The sequence below is a fragment of the Arachis hypogaea genome, chromosome 6 (assembly GCF_003086295.3).
Source record: "Arachis hypogaea cultivar Tifrunner chromosome 6, arahy.Tifrunner.gnm2.J5K5, whole genome shotgun sequence".
Lineage (NCBI taxonomy): Eukaryota > Viridiplantae > Streptophyta > Magnoliopsida > Fabales > Fabaceae > Arachis > Arachis hypogaea.
Genome location: NC_092041.1, coordinates 82,142,005 through 82,158,225, shown reverse-complemented (window position 1 = coordinate 82,158,225; position 16,221 = coordinate 82,142,005). Strand labels below are relative to the sequence as shown.

The window sequence follows — 16,221 nt, the reverse complement described above, 5'->3', positions numbered from 1 at the left end:
CTTTCTATTTATTTATTTATTTACTAACACTTCTCTCCTTTTTAAAATTCGAACCCTCTCTCCCTCTCTGTGTTTGAATTCTCTTTATTTTCTCCCTACCTCATTCTTCTTTTCTTCTCTTCTTCTACTCACATAAAATAATCTCCATACTGTGACATAGAGGATTCCTCTTCTTTTCTGTTCTATTCTTTTTCACATTAGTAGGAACAAGTATAAAGATATTCTTGTTGAAGCTGATCCTGAACCTGAAAGGACTCTGAAGAGAAAGCTAAGAGAAGCTAAAGCACAACTCTCTGGAGAGGACCTGATAGAAATTTTGGAAAAAGAAGAAGACATGGCAGCCGAAAATAACAATAATATCAGAGATGCAAGAAAGATGCTTGGTGACTATGCTGCACCAACTTCCAACTTCTATGGAAGAAGCATCTCAATTCCTGCCATTGGAGCAAACAATTTTGAACTTAAGCCTTAATTAGTTTCTCTAATGCAGCAGAACTGCAAGTTTCATGAACTTCCATCAGAAGATCCTCATCAGTTATTATCTGAATTCTTGCAGATTTGTGATACTGTTAAGACCAATGGGGTTGATCCCAAGGTCTACAGACTTATGCTTTTCCCTTTTGTTGTAAGAGACAGAGCTAGAACATGGTTGGACTCACAACCTAGAGAAAGCCTGAACTCTTGGGATAAGTTGGTCAATGCTTTCTTGACCAAATTCTTTCCACCTCAAAAGATGAGTAAGCTCAAAGTGGACGTCCAAACCTTCGGACAGAAGGAAGGTGAATCCCTCTATGAAGCTTGGGAAAGATACAAGCAATTAACCAAAATGTGTCCTTCTGACATGTTTCCAGAATGGAGCATCATATGTATATTCTATGATGGTTTGTTTGAAATGTCAAAGATGTCATTGGATCATTCTGTTGGTGGATCCCTTCATCTAAAAACACCTGCAGAAGCCGAGGAACTCATTGAGATGGTTGCAAATAACTAGTTCATGTACACTTCTTAAAGGAATCCTGTGAATAATGGGGTGACTCAGAAGAAAGGAGTTCTTGAGATTGATACTCTGCATGCCATATTGGCTCAAAACAAAATATTGACTCAGCAAGTTATTATGATTTCTCAGAATATGACTGGATTGCAAGCTGCATCCGGCAGTGTTAAAGAAGTCTCCTCTGAAGGAGAAGCTTATGACCCTGAGAATCCTACAATGGAAGAGGTGAATTACATGGGAGATCCCTATGGAAACACCTATAATCCTTCATGGAGGAATCATCCGAATTTCTCATGGAAGGATCAACAGAAGCCTCTACAAGGCTTCAATAACAATAATGATGGGAGAAATAGGTTTGGCAATAGCAAACCTTTTCCATCATCTTCTCAGCAATAGACAGAAAATTCTGAGCAGAGCCTCTCTGGCTTAGCAAATATAGTCTCTGATCTATCTAAGGCCACTCTCAGTTTCATCACTGAGGCACGGTCCTCCATCAGAAATTTGGAGGCACAAGTGGGTCAGCTGAGTAAAAGAGTTACTGAAACTCCTCTTAGTACTCCCTCAAGTAATACATAAGAGAATCCAAAAAGAGAGTGCAAGGCCATCTACACGTCCAACATGGCCGAACCTGTAGAGGAGGAAAAGGCAGTGATTCCTAGTGAGGAAGACCTCATGGGACGTCCACTGGCCAACAAGGAGTTCCCTATTGAGGAACCAAAGGATTCTGAGGCTCATTTAGAGACCATAGAGATTTCACTGAACTTCTTATTGTCATTCATGAGCTCTGATGAGTATTCTTCCTCTGAAGAAGATGAAGTTATTACTGAAGAGAAAGTTACTCAGTATCTAGGAGCAATCATGAAGCTGAATGCCAAATTATTTGGTAATGAGACTTGGGAGGATGAATCTCCATTGCTCATCATTGAACTAAATGCATTGGTTCAACTGAAGTTACCTCAGAAGAAAGAGGATCCCGGAAGGTTCTTAATACCCTGCAACATAGGCACCATGACCTTTGAGAAGGCTCTGTGTGACCTAGGGTCAAGCGTAAACCTCATGCCACTCTCTGTAATGAAGAAACTAGGGATCTTTGAGGTACAAGCTACAAGAATCTAACTAGAGATGGCAGACAAATCAAAGAAACATGCTTATGGACTTGTAGAGGATGTCTTAGTGAAGGTTGAAGGCCTTTACATCCCTGCTGACTTCATAATCCTGGACACTGGGAAGGATGAGGATGAATCCATCATCCTTGGAAGGCCCTTCCTAGCCATAGCAAAAGCTGTGATTGATGTAGACAGAGGAGAGTTAGTCCTTCAAGTGAATGAGGACTACTTTGTGTTTAAGGCTCAAGGATCTTCCTCAGTAAACATAGAGAAGAAGCATGAAAAGCTTCATCCAATTCTCTCCATGCAGAGTCAAGCAAAGCCCCCACATCCAAACTCTAAGTTTGGTGTTGGGAGGCCACAATTATGCTCTGAGCAACTGTGAAGCTCTGTAAGAGCTTCCTGTCAAGCTATTGACATTAAAGAAGTGCTTATTGGGAGACAACCCAATTTTATTTATCTATATTAATTACTCTTTCATTTTGTTTTCCATTGTTATTTTATGTTTTTATAGGATGATAATCATGTAGAGTCACAAAAATAACTGCAAAAATTAAGGCAAAATCAAAAACAACATAAAAAATAGCACACCCTGGAGGACAAGCTTACTGGCATTTAAACGCCAGTAAGGACACCAATATGGGCGTTTAGCACCCAGCCTAGCACCATTCTGGGTGTTAAATGCCAGAAATGGCAGGTAAATTGGCGTCTAAACGCCAGTAAAGAAAGAAAAATAGACGTTTAAACGCCCAGCTTGGCACCATTCTGGGCATTAAACGCCAAAAATGGCAGGCAGACTGGCGTTTAAACGCCAAAAAGGGCAGCAGAATGGCGTTTAAACGCCAGAAAAGGGCAGCAGACTGGTGTTTAATGCCAGAAATGCCACACAGAGGGCGTTTGAATGCCAGAAAGGTCCAAGAATGAGAAATCCTTGACACCTCAGGATCTATGGACCCCACAGGATCCCCACCTACCCCACCTCACTCTCTTTCCTCTTCACACCTCTCTAGAACACTCTACCCAATACACCACTCACCTATCAAATCTTACCCACTTCCCCGTATTCTCTTCACCACTCACATCCTTTCCCTAATTCCTAAAAACCATCATACAACCCACCTACCCCCACCCACTCAAATTCAAACCATTTCCCTCCCAAACCCACCCCTTCTCAAATTAACCAACTCCCTCTCTTACCCTATAAATACCCCTCCTTACTCTTTCATTTTCACACATCACATACACTCAAAACCCCCCTTGGCCGAACCCTCTCAAGCCTCCATCTCCCACTTCTCTTCCTCTTCTACTCTCTTCTTTCTTCCTTTGCTCGAGGACGAGCAAACCTCTTAAGTTTGGTGTGGAAAAAAGCCTTGCTTTTTAATTTTTCATAACCATTAATGGCACCGAAGGCCGGAGAAACCTCAAGGAAGAGGAAAGGGAAGGCAATTGCTTCCACCTCTGAGTCATGGAAGATGGAAAAATTCATCTCAAAGGTCCATCAAGACCACTTCTATGAAGTTGTGGCCAAGAAGAAGGTGATCCCAAATGTCCCCTTCAAGCTCAAAAAGGACGAATATCCAGAGATCCGAACAGAGATTCGGAGAAGAGGTTGGGAAGCTCTCACCAACCCTATCCAACAAGTCAGAATCTTAATGGTTCAAGAGTTCTATGCTAATTCATGGATCACTAGGAACCATGATCAAAGTATGAACCCGAACTAAAAGAATTGGCGCACAATGGTTCGGGGGGAAATACTTAGATTTCAGTCCGAAAAATGTGAGGTTGGCATTTAACTTGCCAACTATGAGAGGAGATTCTCATTCTTTCACTAGAAGAGTCAACTTTGATCAAAGGTTGGACCAAGTCCTCATGGATATCTGTGTGGAAGGAGCCCAATGGAAGAGAGACTCCAAAGGCAAGCCGGTTCAACTGAGAAGGCTTGACCTCAAACCCATGGCTAGAGAATGGTTGGAGTTCATCCAATGCTCTATCATTCCTACTAGCAACCGATCCAAAGTAACTATGGATCGGGCTATCATGATCTATAGTATCATGATTGGAGAGGAAGTGGAAGTTCATGAGATTATACCTCTAGAACTATACAAGGTGGCTGACAAGCCCTCTACTTTGGCAAGGTTAGCCTTTTCTCATCTCATCTATCACCTATGCAATCTAGCCAGAATTGTCATAAAGGAAGATATCCTCATTGAAGAGGACAAGCCCATCACTAACAAGAGGATAGAGCAAACAAGAGAGCCCACTCATGGACTTTAACAAGTGCATGAGGAAATCCCTCATCAAGAAATTCCTGAGATGCCTCAAGGGATGCATTTTCCTCCACACAACTATTGGGAACAACTCAACACCTCTTTAGGGGATTTGAGTTCCAACATGGAGCAACTAAGGGTGGAGTACCAAGAGCACTCCATTATCCTCCATGAAATCAGAGAAGACCAAAGAGCTATGAGGGAGGAGCAACAAAGGCAAGGAAGAGACATTGAGGAGCTCAAGCACTCCATAGGATCTTCAAGAGGAAGAACTAGACATCATAACTAAGGTGGACCCGTCCTTTAATTTCCTTGTTATTTGTTTTTCTATTTTTCGATTTTTATGCTTTATGTTTGTCTATGTTTATGTCTTTATTACATGATCATTAGTGTTTAGTGTCTATGCCTTGAAGCTATGAATGTCCCATAAATCCTTCACCTTTCTAAAATGAAAAATGTTTCTAATTGCAAAAGAACAAGAAGTACATGAATTTCTAATTCTATCTTGAAATTAGTATAATTATTTTGATGTGGTGGCAATACTTTTTGTTTTCTGAATGATTGCTTGAATAGTGCATATTTTTTATAGTGAAGTTTATGAATGTTAAAAGTGTTGGCTCTTGAAAGAATGATGAACAAAGAGAAATATTATTGATAATCTGAAAAATCATAAAATTGATTCTTGAAGCAAGAAAAAGCAGTGAAAAGGAAAAAGCTTGCGGAAAAAAATGGCAAAAAATGGTGAAAAAAAAAGAAAAAACAAGCAGAAAAATCCAATAGCCCTTTAAACCAAAAGGCAAGGGTAAAAAGGATCCAAGGCTTTGAGCATTAATGGATAGGAGGGCCCAAAGGAATAAAATCCTGGCCTAAGCGACTGAATCAAGCTGTCCCTAACCATGTACTTGCGTCATGAAGATCCAAGTGAAAAGCTTGAGACTGAGTGGTTAAAGTCGTGATCCAAAGCAAAAGATTGTGCTTAAGAACTCTGGACACTTCTAACTGGGGACTTTAGCAAAGCTAAGTCACAATCTGAAAAGGTTCACCTAGTTATGTGTCTGTGGCATTTATGTATCCGGTGGTAAAATTGGAAAATAAAATGCTTAGGGTCACGGCCAATACACATAAAGTAACTGTGTTCAAGAATTATCATACTGAACTAGGAGAATCAATAATACTATCTGAATTCTGAGTTTCTATAGATGCCAATCATTCTGAACTTCAAAGGATAAAGTGAGATGCCAAAACTATTCAGAAGCAAAAAGTTACTAGCCCCGCTCATCTAATTAGAACTAAACTTCATTGATGTTTTAAAATTTTTTGTATATTCTCTTCTTCTTATTCTATTTTGTTTTCAGTTGCTTGGGGACAAGCAACAGTTTAAGTTTGGTGTTGTTATGAGTGGATAATTTATATGCTTTTTGGCATTATTTTTAGGTAGTTTCTAGTATGTTTTAGTCACTTGTTAGTATATTTTTATTAGTTTTTATGCAAAAATCACATTTCTGGACTTTACTATGAGTTTGTTTATTTTTTTGTGGTTTCAGGTATTTTCTAGCCAAAATTGAGGGACCTGAGCAAAAATCTTATTTAGAAGCTGATAAAGGACTGCTGATGCTGTTGGATTCTGACCTCCCTGCACTCGAAGTGGATTTTTTGGAGTTACAGAAACCCAATTGGCGCGCACATAATTGCTTTAGAAAGTAGACATCTTGAGCTTTTCAGCAATATATAATAGTCCATAGTTTGTTTAAGATTTGATGGCCCAAACTTGCACCCAAACGCCCACCAGAACTGGCACCAAAGCTGGAGTTAAATGCCCAAACTGGCACCAAAACTGGCGTTTAAACTCCAAGAAGAGCCTATGCACGTGAAAGCTTCAATGCTCAGTCCAAGCACACACCAAGTGGGCCCTGGAAGTGGATTTCTGCACTATTTACTCATTCTCTATAAACCTAGTTTACTTGTTTAGTATAAAAAGCACTTTTTACTATTGTATTCACATCTTTGGACCATTCTTCGATCCTTAGATCTGGTCTTTGAACCCTATTTCGATTGTATTATGCCATTTGAGAGGCTGGTCATTCGGCCATGCCTAGACCTTGTTCTTATGTATTTTCCAACGGTGGAGTTTCTACACCTCACAGATTAAGGTGAGGAGCTCTGTTGTTCCTCGAGTATCAATGCAAGTATTATTGTTTTCTATTCTATTCACGCCTACTTCTCCTCCAAGATATACTATTGTGCTAATTCAGTTAAGTCAGAATGAAGGGGTGACCCGTGACAATCACCCAATCTTCGTTACTCGCTTAGCCAAGATCCGCGTGCCTGATAACCACAAAGCGGTCTACATGATGTTCAATGTAGTCATTGGACGACAGCTGGAGTATACTCTCTTGGGTCTCTGACCCATGGATCTGAATCACCTCTCCTGACAACAGAACATTCGAATCAGTGATGTTAAAACCATCGTGGTATAAGATAGAATCAATTGGCAGCATTCTTGAGATCCGGAAAATCTAAACCTTGTCTGTGGTATTCTGAGTAGGATCCGGGATAGAATGACTGTGACGAGCTTCAAACTCGTGACTGTTGGGCGTAGTGACAGTGTGCAAAAGAATAAATGTATTCTATTTCAACACGATCGAGAACTGACAGTTGATTAGCCATGCAAGAAACTGTAGAGGACATGTTTTCACTTAGAGGACGAATGGTAGCCATTGACAACGGTGATCCACCAACATACAGCTTGCCATGGAAGGGAGTACACATGATTAGATGAGGACAATAGGAAAGCGGAGGTTCAGAGGCAACAAAGCATCTCCAAACACTTATCTGAAATTCCCACCAAGGAACTACATAAGTAACTGTATTTTATTTTCCATTTTATTTATCTTTTAATTATCAACACCTCATAACCATTTGAATCCGTCTGACTGAGATTTACAAGATGACCATAGCTTCCTTCAAGCCGACAATCTCCGTGGGATCGACCCTTACTCACGTAAGGTATTACTTGGACGACCTAGTGCACTCGTTGGTCACCTATGCGGAGTTGTGAAAAGTGTGAATCACAATTTCGCATACCAATTTTATTCCATTTTTCTATTCAAAACAACAACCACAATACAATAAAAATCCATCGAAAAACTCATTATTTCATCAACAAGGCACATGTGATAATGCCACCACTTACCATAACTTATCAAATAGGGGATACCTCATCCTATCACGACGACTGAGTCAATTTTCATACCAAACCCTCAATAGGAAAATCAAACCATTTTCATATGCAATTTCATTCACAGATACATTCATTGCTCATTAATACATAATTTCACATAATCATGGCAATTCACATCATTTCATACAAGCATACACACCAATCAATTACCTTCAACAACAACCCATTATCCAACACTATCTTAAGGATAATTAACCTAGATTTTCATATAACCATACACAATGTCTACCCGAAACTAAAATTTGTACCTCCTTGATAGCAATTTTTCCCATATCTTGAATTATCTCCCTTCTGGTAAATCTGAGCTTGTTCAAGGTCAACCAAGCCTCAACAATGCTTCGCAACTACACCAAGCATTCATGATCAATCAAGCAACTCTAGCAACTCTAATTTCACCAAATTTTATATAATTTTAAACTAGGGTTCGCATATACAAGGAGAAATTCAAAGAAAAAGAGTTTCCTTACCTTGTATCATGTACCCTTGGTCAATTCCCTTTAGGACCCGAGATAAGCCTCCGTAAACATCAAAACCACAATATTTAATATTCACTCAACCAAAACTTGAATTTAAAGAAAAATTCAAAAATGAGCTAGAGTTCTTTAGAGTTCCACAAAACTTAGATAGAAACGAAGAGAACGACAAGATGGTTGCATAGCCATAGATAGGTCATCGATCGGAGTTACGGTTTGAAAGTTATGTGCTATTAAGTGTGGTGAGTAAATAGTGCTTAGGGCATTGGTTCTTCCCTATATTCTCTCTTTGTTTCCCTCTCATTCTCAATGAAGGAGGGTGAGCTGAAGTGTTAAGTGAAAAGAGGGTTAAGTGTTTTGGGTCATGGGCTTTGGACCCAAGTGAGGCTCAATTCGAATTTCTTTATATTTGACCAAACTTTTAAGATAAGTGTTTGGGTTAATGTTCTAATTATTTTCCTTGTCATTTTCTGTAAAACTCGGTTAATTAATGGCTAATTAACTCAAAAATGATAATTTATTCTATAAAGTCAAAAATGTGATTTTTATGGCTTAATATGATAGAGGAGATTGAGACGAGAATTTTAATACCAATTTTGTAGAAATCGGACCAAGATTAGACCGAATGGGCCAAATCGGGCTAACCGGACCCATATTGGGCCCTTGGCCCAACTAAACTAAACCTAATAGGCTCATTTCAGTTTGTGGTTTATGATGTTTGGGTATTGAGATGTTGTGTTTGGGTATGATGATTATGGCTTAGGTAGTGTGTATGTGAATATTGGAGCTTGATTGAGCCTTTGAAAAGCTTGAAAATGGGTTTTGGTGTGCAAAAATCTGTTCTTGGAGGTGTTGAGACCTTGAGAGCTTGTGGACAAGTGAATTGGAAGTGCTCTGGTTGAGCTTGGGAAATCAGCTAAGGTATGGTCTCGGTTTTCTGTATCTAAAATGTAATGTGGTGTGAAAACTTAGGCTAGGTGCCCTAAGATAGGTATTGAATTGTTGATGTTATTGAATGGTTGAGATATATGATGTGGTCATATATGTGATTATGAATATTGATGCCTTGATGGTGTGATATATGAGAAAAATGCATGTTGTGATATATGTTTGATGAATGGTTAAGGTTGAATTGTGGATGAAACTATATTGATGGTGAGCATGATATTGATTATGTATAATGATAGTTGATTGGAAATGGTATGGTTGGAAATTGGGATGTGGAAGGAAGTATGACATGTTAATGTGTTTGTAAATTAGCCATTTGATTGAGATGGGTAAAATGGTTGGGTGGTGATTTTGTGAATTGTGGTAGAGCGTTAATGTGTTAGTTGAGGAGGCTTGATGTTGATTTTGGTATATTTAATTGATTTCAAAAAGGGATGAAATTTCTATGTTTTGATTGATTTTGAAAATGATTGAAAATGGTAGATTGTGGTTTTGTATGAAAATATGGCTTTTGGTCATACTTTAACGGGACATAACTTGGACTCTGGATCCCTGTTTTGTGCTAAACTTGTTTAGAATGAAATTAGATTCGAGATGTTCATGTCGTTCGAAGAACGAGCGAAAAATGATTTAAAATGAAGAAGTTACGTCCGTTGGAAGATTGGGGGTTTAATTTGTGAAATATGTAGCTTTTAACTTAGAAAATGTTTTTGCAGAATACACCCCATGCGTAGGCGTGCCTGATACGTACGCGTCGTTTTCAGAAACGCACCATCCACGCGTGCGCGTGGCCCACGCGTTCGCTTCGATGCACTGCACCAAATGCCCAGCCATTTTTTCGAGAGTTGTGCCAGAATTTTGCCAGGTTTGTGCGTGGGGAACAAACGAACCCACACGTATACGTCAATTGGCTGTTTTTCCAACCACGCGTGCGCGTGGGCGACGCATACGCGTCGATGAACCTTGTGGCCATCCACGCGTGCGCGTGGAGGACGCTTGCGCCTGGCCCTATTTTCATGCCAAAGTTGATTTTTGAGATTTAAAAGCCAAATTTCATACTTCTAAGCCTCCGATCTTGCCCCTTATATTTTAAATCATTATGATATGCCTAGCAATGAGAAAGGAGCTAGGGGATGTGGTAACTTGTGAATGAAGCAAGGAAAAAAATATTATCAATGATGATCAAAGATGATTATATGAGATACAGAGGATGGTGGTGGAAGTGCTGTGTGTGGCCTGAGCCGAATGGCTATATTTATTGATAAATTGGCTGGTTCGGGATTGAACTGTGAGCTGGATGACTGAGTTATTGCTGAGTTACGGCGGAGCCATTATTAATTATGGCTGATTATAAATACATATATGCTATTGAATGAAATGTGAATGTTGCACTTCCACTATCTGGGATACGAGTTTTCCTGGGTGAAAGCAGTGGCTAGCCACCATGTGCTCCAGGTGAAGACTCGATACTCTGCTGACCCTATGTCATAAGTGTGGCCGGACATTGTGAAAGTTCCGGATGAGATCGCCCCCGTGAATATACATCAGTAAAGGTGTTGGATATGGATTATGATTATGATCATGATTATGGTCGAGGATAACTCGAGTTGGGGATGCACGACAAAGGGACAGTCCAATGGTTAGCTACCAGGACTTGTCGGGTTGGCTATGTAACCGACAGATAATATCATCAGCCATTAGGGAGAGGCATACATCATATGCATACTACGTGAATTGTTTGAGATTGCCTATTTGACTGCATATTACTTGTTAATTGTCTGAATGCCTTATCTGTTTCTATTTGTGTATCTCTTGTTTGACATAACTGTGTTTGCCATATTATACTCCTTCTGGTGGTTAGGAGGTCTGAAGGAATTGGAAAGGGGAGTATTAGTTAGATTGAGGAATCCTTAGTCAGTTGCCATTTGTGGATTAGTCTGTTTATAAGCTTTGAATTATCTGTTGGAAGTTCTAGGGTTGCCTTTGGCTTTCCCAGGACATTACATGTTAGATATGTGGGCACTGTTACCATATTGAAAACCTCTGATTCTCATCCATGCGGATTTTGTGGTTTTCAAATGTAGGACATGAAGCTTCTCACTGAAGCATGCTAGAGGCTTCTGGATTAGCGAAGATCCTTTATTCTTGGGACTCTATTTTGGTTTTATATGTTTTGCTTAGTGATGAGAGGATAATTTATACGCTTTTTGGCATTAATTTTAAGTAGTTTTTAGTAGGATCTAGCTACTTTTTAGTATATTTTTATTAGTTTTTAAGCAAAATTCACATTTCTGGACTTTACTATGAGTTTATGTGTTTTTCTGTGACAGGTATTTTCTGGCTGAAATTGAGGGACCTGAGCAAAAATCTGATTCAGAGGCTGAAAAAGGACGGCTGATGCTGTTGGATTCTGACCTCCCTGCACTTGAAATGGATTTTTTGGAGCAACAGACACCCAAATGGTGCGCTCTCAATTGCGTTGGAAAGTAGACATCCTGAGCTTTCCAAAAATATATAATAGTTCATACTTTGCTTGGGTTTTGATCACACAAACAGGCATTCAAACGCCAATTTCCTGCCCTATTATGGCGTTAAAAGCTAAAAACAGGATAAAAGTTGCAGTTAAACGCCCAAACTGGCATAAAAACTGCCGTTAACTCAAAGAAAAGTCTCTACACATGAAAGCTTCAATGCTCAGCCCAAGCACATACCAAGTGGACCTGGAAGTGGATTTCTGCATCATTTACTTATTTTTGTAAACCCTGGTAACTAATCTAGTATAAATAGGACCTTTTACTATTGTACTCACATCTTTGGATCTTTGACATCTTTGGATTATCCTTAGATCATCTTTGGAAAATTTTTCTTTAGACTTAGAGGCTGGCCATTCGGCCATGCCTAGACTATTTTCACTTATGTATTTTCAACGGTGGAGTTTCTACACCTCAAAGATTAAGGTGTGGAGCTCTACTGTTCCTCGAGTATTAATGCAAAGTACTATTGTCCTTCTATTCAATTTAAGCTTATTCTTATTCTAAGATATTTACTCGCACTTCAACCTGATGAATGTGATGACCCGTGACACTCATCACCATTCTCACTCATGAACGCATGCCTGACAACCACTTCCGTTCTACCTGCGAAAGCTAGAGTGTGTATCTCTTGGATTTCAAATCAATGATTCACATCGACTTCCCTCTGACAATGGGATTTCTGAATCTGAGATTAGAACCTTCATGGTTTAGGCTAGAAACATTTGGCAGCATTCCTGAGATCCGGAAAGTCTAAACCTTGCCTCTGGTATTCCGAGTAGGATTTGGGAAGGGATGACTGTGACGTGCTTCAAACTCGCGACTGTGGGGTGTAGTGACAGACGTAAAAGGATCATTGGATCTTATTCCGACACGATCGAGAACAACAGATGATTAGCCATGTGGTAACTGTTCCTGGTATTTTGCATCCGAGACAAGAAATCCAATAGTTGATTAGCCGTACAGAAACCGTAGAGGACCATTTTCACTGAGAGGACGGGAGGTAGCCATTGACAACGGTGATCCCCAACATATAGCTTGCCATGGAAAGGAGTATGAATAATTGAATGAAGACAGTAGGAAAGTAGGAATTCAAAAGGAACAAACAATCTCCATATGCTTATCTGAAATTCCTACCAATGAATTACATAAGTATCTCTATCTTATTTTATGTTTTATTTATCTTTTAGTTATCAAAACCCCATAACCATTTGAATCCGCCTGACTGAGATTTACAAGATGACCATAGCTTGCTTCAAGCCGACAATCTCCGTGGGATCGACCCTTACTCACGTAAGGTATTACTTGGATGACCCGGTGCACTTGCTGGTCAGCTGTGCGAAGTTGTGAAGAGACGTGTGAATCATGGTATTCTGCACCAAGTTTTTGGAGCCATGCCTGGTGATAACAATTTTTCCTACCAAGTTTTTGGCACCGTTGCCGGGAATTGTTCGAATTTGGACAATTGATAGTTCATCTTGTTGCTTAGATTAGGTAATTTTCTTTTTATTTTCTTCTTCAGAATTTTTAAGAATGAATTCTAGAGTTTCAAATGATATTTCTATCATCACAGGAGCTAGTTGATTCCCATCAATTTGACTGTTGTATGTAATGTCCTGCTGAAGCTTGGTTGACCATGTCTAATCTTTTTAGACTGAAGCTTTAGACTAACATTGCATGATTCCTGGAATTCTTATTAAAAATTTTGAGTTTCTTATTTTCTTTTCCAAAAATAATTTTCGAAAAATTTTTTATAAAATCATAAAATCAAAAATTTTTGTGTTTCTAGTTTGAGTCTAGTGTCAATTTTTAAGTTTGGTGTCAATTGCATATTTGTATTCTTCTTGCATTTTTCGAAAATATGTTCTTGTGTTCTTCATTGATCTTCAAGTTGATTCTTGATGATTTTCCTTGTCTGATCTTCAAATTCTCTTGTTTTGTGTCCTTTGTTGTTTCTCATGTGCATTCTCAAATTCTTAGTGTCCATAGTATACAACTTCTAAGTTTGGTGTCTTGCATAAAATTTTCTCAAAATATGTTCTTGGTGTTCATCTTGACATTCAAAGTGTTCTTGCATTATCTGTTTGATTCTAATTTTTCATGATTAATTTCATTTTGTTGTTTTCCTTCTCTTCATTAAAAAGTCAAAAAAATTTCAAAATTATGTCTTTTCAAGTCAATAATACAGAGAATTGAAGATTCAGAACATACAGCAGAGGAATCACAGAGAAAAAGCTTGGCGTACAAAATGCCCAGTGAGGAAGGAATTCTGGCGTTTAAACGCCATCTAGGGTACTTGGCCGGGCGTTTAACGCCCAAAGAGGTAGTATTTTGGGCGTTAAACGTCAGAATGGTATCCATTCGGGCGTTTAACGCCAAGATAGCACCAAAGAGGAGATTTTGTTTTCAATTCAAATCTTTTTCAAATTTTCAAGTTTTAAAACTAATTTTTCAAAATCTTATCTTTTTAATATCCTCTCTTATCAACCATATCTTTTTCAAAATCAAATCTTTTTCAAATCTTTTTTATTTTTCTTTCAATATTTTCAAAAATTTTTGCTAACAATTAATGTTGTGATTCAAAAATTTCAGTTTTGTTACTTTCTTGTTAAGAAAGGTTCAATATTTGAATTTTAGAATCCTATCTTTTAATTTTTTGTTAGTCAATTCATCAAATTTTAAAAACCAAATCTTTTTCAAAAATTTGTTTTTCAATCATATCTTTTCAAACATATCTTTTTTTCAATCTAATCTTTTTCAAATCATATCTTTTTCAAATTTATTTTAAAAAATTTTTTTCTAACTTCTTAGCTTTTCAAATTTATTATTTCCCATCTTTTTCAAAATCACCTAACCACTTTCTCATTTTTTATTTCGAAAACCATTAACCATTTTCAAAATTCTTTTTAATTAACTAATTATTTTAAAGTTTGATTAAATTTTAAAAAATTTCCTCTCTCTCATCTCTTTCTATTTAACACTAACACTTCTCCTCTACTAGCAATTCAGACTCTCTCATTCCTTATATGTTCGAATTCGCCTCTATTTACCTCACCCTCCTATTCTTATTTTCCTCTAACACCTTAAGGAATCTCTATACTGTGACATAGAGGATTCCTCTTCCTTTCTGTTCTCTTCTTTTTCATATGAGCAGGAGCAAGGACAAGAACATTCTTGTTGAAGCTGACCCTGAACTTAAAAAGACTCTGAAGAAGAAGCTAAGAGCATGGCCGAAGCCAACAACAATGCAAGGAAGTAGCTTAGAGACTTCACTACACCAAATTCTAACTTCCATGGAAGAAGCATCTCAATCCCTGCCATTGGAGCAAACAATTTTGAGCTAAAACCTCAATTAGTTTCTCTGATGCAACAGAATTGCAAGTTTTATGGACTTCCATTGGAAGATTCTTTTCAGTTCTTAACTGAATTCTTGCAGATCTGTGATACTGTTAAGACCAATGGAGTTGATCCCGAGGTCTATAAGCTTATGCTTTTCCCTTTTGCTATAAGAGAAAGAGCTAGAATATGGTTGGACTCTCAACCTAGAGACAGCCTGGACTCTTGGGATAAACTGGTCACGGCTTTCTTAGCCAAATTCTTTCCTCTTCAAAAGCTGAGCAAGCTTAGAGTGGATGTTCAAACCTTCAAGCAGAAAGAAGGTGAATCCCTGTATGAAGCTTGAAAAAGATACAAGCAACTGACCAAAAAGTGTCCGTTTTGACATGCTCTCAGAATGGACCATCCTGGATATATTCTATGATGGTCTGTCTGAATTGTCTAAGATGTCATTGGACCATTCTGTAGGTGGATCTATTCACCTGAAGAAAACGCCTGCAAAAGCTCAGAAACTCATTGAAATAGTTGTAAATAACCAGTTCATGTACACCTCTGAAAGGAATCCTGTGAATAATGGGACGCCTCAGAAGAAAGGAGTTCTTGAAATTGATGCTCTGAATGCCATATTGGCTCAAAATAAAATGTTGACTCAGCAAGTCAATATGATTTCTCATAGTCTGAATGGATTGTAAAATGCATCCAACAGTACTAAAGAAGCATCTTCTGAAGAAGAAGCTTATGATCCTGAGAACCCTGCAATGGTAGAGGTGAATTACATGGGTGAAGCCTATGGAAACACCTATAATCCCTCATCGAGAAATCATCTAAATTTCTCATGGAAGGATCAACAAAAGCCTTAACAAGGCTTTAACAATAATAATGGTGGAAGAAACAGGTTTAGCAATGGCAAGCCTTTTCCATTATCCTCTCAGCAACAAACAGAGAACTCTGAGCAGAACCCATCTAGTTTAGCAAAAATAGTCTCTGATCTATCTAAGGCCACTCTCAGTTTCATTAATGAAACAAGGTCTTCCATCAGAAACTTGGAGGCATAAGTGGGTCAGCTGAGAAAAAGGGTTACTAAAACTCCTCCTAGCACTCTCCTAAGCAATATAGAAGAAAATCCCAAAAGAGAGTGCAAGGCCATAACTGTGACCAACATGGCCGAACCTGGAGAGAGTGAAAAGGCAGTGATTCCCAGTGAGGAAGGCCTCAGGGAACGTCCACTGGCCATTAAGAAGTACCCCAATGAAGAACCAAAGGAATCTGAGGCTCATATAGAGACCATAGAGATTCCTTTGAACTTCCTTTTACCATTCATGAAC

At 38.6% G+C, this 16,221-nt stretch overlaps 1 non-coding gene across 1 annotated transcript; it reads right to left on the bottom strand.

Annotated features, from left to right (window-relative positions):
• Window positions 1–739: 739 nt before the first annotated feature.
• Window positions 740–843, bottom strand: LOC112700057 (small nucleolar RNA R71). The gene has a single exon (XR_003152980.1). It is a non-coding gene; the product is annotated as a small nucleolar RNA R71 (small nucleolar RNA).
• Between the last annotated feature and the right edge of the window lie 15,378 nt (window positions 844–16,221).